Here is a 9287-nt window from a genome sequence, read left to right as displayed (position 1 = left end):
AATTAATCATCATAAGATATTCCTTCAACTGTATATAAAGGCCAAGAATATCCTTCATCATTACTGTATCTCTTTGAAATGTCATGCAAATTGAAATTCAAAGTGCTTTGTTTGTCATTATATGCCTGAAGAACTCAGTTCAAATCAATACTCAAATGTATGGACCAAGAAGATGATGTGAAAAAGAGGAACCACAAAGAATGTCCTAGTTTTAGATCCTGCCCTTGGCCACTGATATCTTCTCAATTTCAAGATAAACCATAAGTTTTCAGTTGGATTTGACATATTTGACATATTAGATGGGGTGGTAAATAAAGTATTATTCATGAAGCAAACACATTGTATGCGTGAACTCCAAATGATGGATGAATGAAAATGAATGCACGCATTATAACATTCTTATTTTTTGAAAATCAAAATGAAACTGAGTCTGTTGACGAAGAAGAACCAGAGGCATTAAGGCTGAAACTGCAAACCGAGGAGTAAATCGACTTAATGCCATCACATCCTCCAGTATTCATGCCTAAGAATGGGGTTAGGGAAAGAGATTAGGTTACGTATCTGCTGTCAGAGACCAAAGAGACCAAGTAGACAAGTTCACCTCAACAGAATGACGGTGAAACAGACACGTCTTATATGTTCTCCTGTATTGTGTCCTCTTCCTCTTGACTGGTGGAACGGTTCCTTAGACTGAGGCACATTTAATGTGTGATGAAATGTCTAAGAAATATGTGAGAGGAGGCAATATCTGGATCTTAGATTTTCTACCCACATGAAAATACAACAACATAATGGCACTATTAGTAACACATATCCACATAAATATGGATAATTCAAAAATGTATTGCTTTTTACAGGGTTCACATTGGAAATTTACATCTGATGGCACAGTTTTGTCGTTAATTACCACCATGAAGATAATTCAGCATATGAGAAAGGAGGCTTGGGGGCATCTCCACTCAGAGAGAAGGGGGTGCGTAGGTTTAGATGTGCAGCTGTTCCGTGCCTTAAAGTCTAAATCTGGAAAGTTTGGTAAGAAAACCTCATGTGTGGTTAACAAGATTTTTATCTGGAGTGCAAAGTACAAGATATAGCCTATAACTACTGTGTGCATTTTAAGAGCTCACCAAATAATTTCCACATTGAGTTCAAAGTCACAAGTAATCCTCTCAAATGCACAGGGAACTATTTCATTTGGAATTGAGGATAATTATTCAAAAACCGAACACTGCAAATCCCATTGATTTCAGTGCATGACACCCCTTCCCATTTACTCCTACAAAAACAAATCAGCAAAGAACCCAGTAAACATTAAATATCCGTTGTTTTATTTGGGTAATCTGGTTGCTTACTGACAAGTAAGTAATCAATACAAATAGTTTTGGAGTGTCTGAAAATAGGCAGCAGATTTAAACTGTAACTAACAACCATGTATTTTCCAGCTGCATTGCAGTGTTGAGGAAATGACTGCAGCTTTGATGGGTTGTATAGCTTTTGAGATGAGCCTCTTTATGCCGCTTGCGGTTCCATTATGGTTTTGTTCGAAAGCTTGTTTACCTGCTGATAACATACACTGGTGGATTCAGGAGCACCGATCCAAAATCTCCTGCCAAAGTCACTCAAGTCTCATTGTGCTGCAGGAGGGGAAGAATGAAATGTTTATGCGGAGGGAAATGCTAATGCTAAATGTGAAATCAAACTATGGGACCAATAAGGGATCACGATCACTTTGCCAGGTATTATTTTTAGCATGGTTGCAATGCTAAGGAAACTGTGGATTTGAGCCTCTCTGTGAGCATCGGTGTGCCTTGGTTGAGTCTGTTTTAGAGAATCATCATGTAATCAAAATTGACAAAATGGAGGGTGATATTGATAGTTGCAATATTGCATAATTGTAACATTAATGTAACAGTGATAGTGTTACAATTGAATTCAGTCTATGATCCACCCTAAATGATACCCTCTTGCAGGGGACTATTTTGTTTCAATGACCTCAATTGTTTATACAGTGTATTCCTGTTATACATTATCCTCAAGCAAAACAGGCCTACATGACCTCACATGGGTGGCAATCATGCATGACTGTCACCCATGTGCCAATCAATCAGAAATGGACAGTCAGACTGTCGATAAAGCCGATATCACCTCAACGTTATTGCATTTGAAATCAAGTTATGACTTTTTAGGTCAAAAGGCCTACTCTTGCTTCGTGTGACAGTGCGGACTTGCGAGGTGCGTGGTGCCCCGCCCCCTTCCCCTCTATGCAGGCCAGGCAGGTCTCCAGGGGGCCAGCAGGGGCCCACAGACGGGCGCCCAGGGGGCCAGGTGACCCTGTCTCTGAGGTTAGCAGGGAACACTAAAGAGGGATGGGCAGAGAGGCGAGGAGCCACAGAGTGCGAGTGTGCAAGGCTGGTGATGGCAGCTGTCAATGGTTTGGAAGGCGAAGCAGACAGATTGTGCGTTCTGTTGGTGCAGCCAGTTCGCCACCTGGCAGGCTTTTCCTTGTTAGAACTTCTTGCTGTTTCTGTTCTCGTCAGGAAGATTTTTTTTCTACCGTCGACAGCATTTCAGACTAGGCTGGGTTTGTCAAAGCGTTCAGCATGTTTGTTATGAAACTATATGAGGATATGCACTCTGCAGTATTCAAGAGACATAGGCTAATATTCATCAATGACATTTTGAGTCATTTAGAGCAATGGAGGTATCCCATGACTTGAGTGATTAACTGCTCCATAAAGCACATTAACAATATCTTAATTAATCATGATGTAAAAACCCAGCCTGGAGGTCTGTAAACATTTTGTTACACTGATTGGCTGAAGGCGTTTGTCTGTCAAGGCAATGCTCCCGCCCACTGTAATCGTTCTGTGCGGCTAGAAGTCCAGACTGTATTGCAAAAGGCTTTTTTTCTCTCTAAGTCTCGCTTCCAGGCTAGAGGTCTGTTGGATCAACTAAATATTATCCTCGTCATGATAAGTTATTAAGAGACAAGAATTAACATTAATTAACATGTGCAATAAGACAATAATTAATTCAAGTTATCAGTCACCTATCCCTCTCCAGGAATCTGATTGACAAGATAAAGTAACGTGATAAATGGTTTTCAACGCTAACAGCCTGTAGCACCCCGCCTATTAGTTAGTCATTCCCTCAGTATCACACCCGGAGTCTGTCATTTCACGATTTTCTTCGATAATGCATACGTGCTGTTCTCACCACTTCACGACAGTGGATGCCATTTAACAAGTTGACACTGAGCGATTCAATTCACGTCCAGTTTGAGCTCCATACAGCAGCATCTGAGCCAGAACTTGGGTCAAGAATATGGTACATTCTGTTCTATCTCTAACTCTCCTTTCCGAGACTGAGAGGCGCTAGAAAACACTTTGGTATCCTCCATGGCTAGGCCCTGCTCTCCTCGCTCTTAAAGTTCTCTTTATAGTATCTAAATGGACTCTAGCTGAATATTTGATCTTCTCATATAAACGTGTAGGCTATTAATATCCACTTTGTATCTTATTTTTCCTCAACTTACTGGTAGGCCTAAAAAAGGTGATGTCACATGACGAGTGCCAACAGAAGGTATGTCACATATGGGTTAGCCTAATGTAGGATACTAGTAGTAATAGGCTAGTGTAGCCTATAGTGTGCTAAAGTGTATAAAAAGTTAAGAGAGCAATTTATGCAGTTAGGCCTACTTGAGCAATAGCTAGCTCATTATGGTGGTTTGCCTACACTAGGCTAGCCAGCACAAAGCTAAATCCCACTGAAGCTTGCAAACTAGCTACTGTAGCTAGTAGGCTAATTCGGATTTTGATCACTTATAGTACAGTAGAGTAAACAATGACATTAAGGGGTATACATTCGTGTTTTTCTTTACCGCGTGCATTCTCATGGGTCCAAAAAGAAAGATCAAAACATTCTGCAGCTCAATCCTCTCTGTTGTCATCAGGAAGAACAAATGAGCAGAGAGGTGAAGCCAGCTGCTAAACTGAAAAGCACACTGTCCATGTTGGGAGGAAGAAAAAAAAAATGTTTTCAGAGGACCATAGTTTGCACAAAAGTTGCACTGTTGCCTCTTGAGTGGTGTCAGCCGGTCCCAGGCCCGGTGGCCCTCACCGTCCTCTGAGCAGGGGCTGCTGGGAAAGGGACCGCAGCTCAGGACATGGCCTCGTTTGTTCACGGTCCCCCCTCTCTGAAAAGAGTTATGCTGTCTGTTTTGAATGGACAGCGTTTTTCTTTGTGTGCTCGATCAAAACAGAGGGCAAAGTTAGTCAGCAAGTTGCATAGCTTCTGCATTCTAATTCTTCAAGCCTCTTTTGTATGAAGTTTGACACAATGTTTTACACTGTGTTTGACCTGACTGGGATGATGGAGGTAGGAACATTTTTGCAAATACTAAATGGAAAGAGGTAGAAACTCATTCAACAGTCAGATACTTCCCATAATGATGGAGTGGAAATATATCTACTGTACACTGTCTGGTACAATCAACCTCAGCATGTTACGCATAGCCTACAAGCTACGTACGGTACAGTATACTGTAGCTAAAATATTTATATGCTTTTATCTGATCTATTTCCTATCCAATGTATTTACTTATGCATCCCTGGCACTTTTGATATTACCTGAAGGCAAATGGTACAGATTTACACAAGTTATTTACAACAACAGCCAAGCCATTTCTCTGGAAACTAGGCTGCAGATCAAAGGATTGTTTTGATCTCTACTTAGCATATTTGTTTAACCTAGCCAGTGATTCTGAAAAGTGCACAAGCTTTTCGGTGATACGCAGAGCACCCTTTATCCGTCTTTTTCTTCTGTTAGCTATGGATTTAAGTACTTTCTGTATTTAGGAGACAACTGGATTTGCCAGCTTTTGAAATTTAGTTGCCCACTGCTAGCAGTCTTGGCACTCAGAAATAGATAACTAGGTATGTTCCACTGCTAATCCTGATTGGTCTTGTAGGCTAATAGTATTTGTGGACTGTACAGCACTCAATTAGGGCATAATGTGCTATTTTTATTTCCTTCAAGTTGGATTAAATGGGAAAACATGTTTGTTCTTGCCACAGTTTCGATCAACCAACAGCTTACTTTTTTTTCAAACTATTTTAATACTGTTTTAAGCATGCAGCTCTCTCCACACTGGACTGCAAACAGTCACACGAGAAAACGAGAAAACAATGTACAAGCGGTCTGAAAAAAAAAAAATGCCAGGGGCCAGGGCAATCAGGACATTTTCTGGAATGCTTAAGAGAATGCATATGCACACAATGCCCTAATTCTCTTTTACTTTGGGCTTGGGAAAGATGAGCCCAGGTTTACTGAGAGCCAGGAAAAGGGGGCAGATGGCTCACAAGAGGGATAAACCTGGGAAGTCATGCTGTAAATGTGTTTTACAGAAAACAATGAAAGGAGCGGACAAAGCGATTGTGGCAAAGTCCTTTGGAAAATGGAAAAGCAGCTCTCTAAGGTCCAGCACCATGGAGAAACCGGATGAGCCGTCCGAGGAGAGCAAGGAGGAGAACCTTTCCAGCTGCACCTGTGAGTCATCGCAAAAAGGCATGGAACCACGTGGAAAAGGTATAGGCCATTTACATCTATTAGCCTGTCATACAGTACATATACACACACATCTCTCCTTATTTTTCTCATGGCCATTTTAATTATTACTGTGACATTTTTTTTCCCCATTTGACTCTCTGGCCTGCCTATCTGGTGAAACAAACAAACCACATTGTTGGGCGGGAGAATTCCTTTTGAGGGAAAGTGTGTCTCCAATGATACAGCGTTGCCAGAAAAAGACAAAGCAAAGAATAGCAAACACAAAAACAGTCACAGGTGCATGGGGGAAAAAAGAGCGAACCCGGTGAATGGTCACTGTGGGCCCCCGGAGGTCTTTCAGTGTACGCCAGTGCGGTGCGGGTGGACTTCTGACAAGGACATTGGTTAGGAGCCAGGTGGAGTGTGTAACTGAGAACGCTCCCGTTTATCCTATTCACATGCTAATGTGGCTCCTATGTGACTTTTATGCTGCAAAACTTTCCTCTGAGTTTGTATTTTTGTCGCTTTAATACCTTTTTAAGTAGGCTATCACTCACCCGTAGTATGATATGTACATTATGTATTAGATAACATACAGTATGTGTGTTATAATGTTGTGTAACCTGTGTTATAATATATAGATGGTCAACTGGCATATCATACTTTAGACTGCCATAGCCATAGGCGCTTCAAGGATGCAGTCCAGTCTTGTACAGAGACCTCGTTTCAGGGCCCAAGAGACCATTCTTATTCATGAGCTCACTGTACACTATTGTACCTCACAATACTGTGTCCATGTATGACACATCAGCATAAAGCACATTATATTCAGTTTCCAAAATGAGTAGAGATGCTCCTCATATTGTGCAAATGCACCCCTATGTGGACAAAGTAAGAACAGAGAGGCGTATTTGGACAGAAGAGAGTCGGGACGGCAGGCCCATACAAGCCAGCGATGTCTCTTTTACCTTATCATCATAAGTCTTGCGCATGGTGCTCGATTTCGCGGTGCTCAATATCAGCTTTACAGTAAAGTTTTCAAGTTCTGTAACACGTATTTTGGACATCAATCTGTTGCCATTGTACTGTACTGTAGTTCTTGAGTGCAATGCGGCTCTGCATGAAATACTGTAGGTGCTTCCATAGCCTCTGGTCTGAGGTCTGTAAATAGCGTCAAAGGCGTTGCCATCTGCACCTCTCTCTAGGATCTCGTCTGCATAGCCACTAAAGCAGGCTGTCTGAGGCCAGTGTGCCTGTTCCAGCCCCAACGCTGAACCGTCAGTGTTCAGTATAATTATAAGGGAGGAATGCTGCCAGGCTCCACTGCAGAACACCAGGTGCTCACCCCCGTCTCACCAACGCCGTCTTACCATTTCACCAACTCTCAGAGCTCTGACTGCGTACTACACGGAGCCCTCATATGATATGGGGGGACTCATTTCAGCCATCCATGTATTTGTCTGTGGACCTTACAGGGAGGACGAGCTAGAAAGTCCACCGTTCTGTTCCATTTTCCTAAGCCTGCTTAGGTTATGCGACTGAGCCATGCTGCTGTGTGAAATTTTATCCCGATACTGGCACTCTATCCTTGTGAGGGAGTCTTGTAAAATGGGTTTACTTAGCGCCTTTGCTGGCATTTTCCGAAGATAGCATGCAGAAACACTGCCTATGATCGGATTATCTGTACAACAAAATGATGCAACTCTTTGTTTTGCTTGTGTGGCATAGGTTCCTCCGCACAAGGCTTCTGGTCATCCTGTCTGCTGTACATATATCTAGAAGCAGACATTCAATTCATCCATACGACAGTCCATCAAGTTCATCTCCACTATATGACTGTATGGCTGTCATTTTGGTTCATCATGGTTCTCACTGAAGTAGTATAGTCTCGACCATCATAAGAATCCCCCCAGCCTCCTAAAACTGTGTAGCCTACCTACTTTTCAAATCCAAGAATCCAAAGAGTGAGCTTGAACCAACAAATACATAAAGTAGTGTAAACTATACAGAGCAGGTTACTTTGTTAACTAATACTGGTACTAAATTCAGTATCTCAAGGTGTGAAGATATTGTGGTAATTGCCAGATTTCCTATAACAATCTTTGGAAATATCTCAATTTTAATTATAACTATTACTTATTCTTGTTTTTTCGACGTGACCACATTCAAGTCCAATTTCTCCCCGAAACCAGAAGGAAGCAAAATGACTGTTTTTCACAGCAGGTCTAGATGCTTGTTTTTCACTTTTAAATACCATCATCTTTGCTGAAATCCCCTCTCAAAAGAACCTTTCACTTGCTGGAATAAATTCAAATTAAAATTTAAATCCCTCTTTGCATTTCTTCAGCCTCTTTTAAAATAGCTGCCTCCTTTTAGAAAGCTGTTTATGTAGTGATCTGCTCATAATCCAGTTTGTTTCTCAACAGCGAAAAACACAGAAATCGTATTAGCACTATCTTTGAGAGATGAGGCGAGAAATCAGGAAGTAATGTCTGTATCTGTGGAAGTTTTTAAAATGTCTTGAAGAATATGGCAAACAGCTTTCAATAAAGTACTCAGAACATTACCATTTGACTTGCAAATGTCAATGTCAATAGTACATTGCATCGAGAGAACTCAAAACATATTAGAATTCAGTTATTGCCATTCAGTTTTTCAATGTACTAGGAATTTGCTTTCGGTCGTGGTGCATAACATGGAGACTATATTGGATAGGGTGCAGGGACGAGACAGGACAGTGCAAAGACAGGACAGTGCAAAGAGCAAGTACAATATACTATTATATATACACATTGATATGTGTGTGTGAATGTGTGTATGTGTGTGTGTGAGTGCGTGTATGTGTATATGTGTGTGTGAGAGTGTGTATGTGTATATGTGTGTGTGTATGTGTATGTGTGTGTGAGTGTGTGTACAGAATGTGTGTGTGTGTGTGTGTGTGTATGTGTATATGTGTGTGTGAGTTTGTGTATGTGTACTGTATATGTGTGTGTGAGTGCGTGTATGTGTATACAGTATGTGTATTTGTATGTGTGTGTGTGAGTGCGTGTATGTGTATATGTGTGTGTGAGTGCGTGTATGTGTATATGTGTATTTGTATGTGTGTGTGTGAGTGCGTGTATGTGTATATGTGTGTGCGGCGTGATATGTGAGTAAGGTGCATCCTATACAGTACATTCAATATATACAGTACATACATACCGTACATACAGTACATTCAAACACCTTCGGTAATGTTTTTTAAAAGATCAACAATAGCTGTTCCCTGAACAAATATACAGAAATCTCTCTCATTCCCACAGATCATGAATATATGTGCAAGATAGATAGCTCATCAAAATGTTGTTGCATTTTATATGGCTTAACGTGTTTGTGATGAGCATGTGAAGATTTAACCTCTGACAACAATGGATAAACTGGCAAGTCAGCCTGATCTGTGTAAACCACCCTCTCCCATCTCACAAGATGTTCAGCCTCTTAGGTGAAAACATGACTTAATCAAAATGTAATAAATAATTCCAGAAACAGGACACATTTACATTTTGTGCCTTGTAATAACTATCTATTTAAAATGTAAAATAACTCAGAAGAGCCTGTTGGGAGATTTAATATCAGCTAGATTGGTGTTATTGTTAGGAAACAAATTATATAATTGTCTCCAGAAAGTTACAAAGATCAGAACAAAAGGAAATCAATGGCCAACCCCATTAATCACTCAAGAAAGCTACTTGTGCAGCAGA

The sequence above is a fragment of the Borostomias antarcticus genome (assembly GCF_949987555.1).
Source record: "Borostomias antarcticus genome assembly, chromosome: 24".
In the NCBI taxonomy this organism is placed as follows: Eukaryota; Metazoa; Chordata; class Actinopteri; order Stomiiformes; family Stomiidae; genus Borostomias; species Borostomias antarcticus.
Note: the sequence above shows the minus strand (reverse complement) of the source record.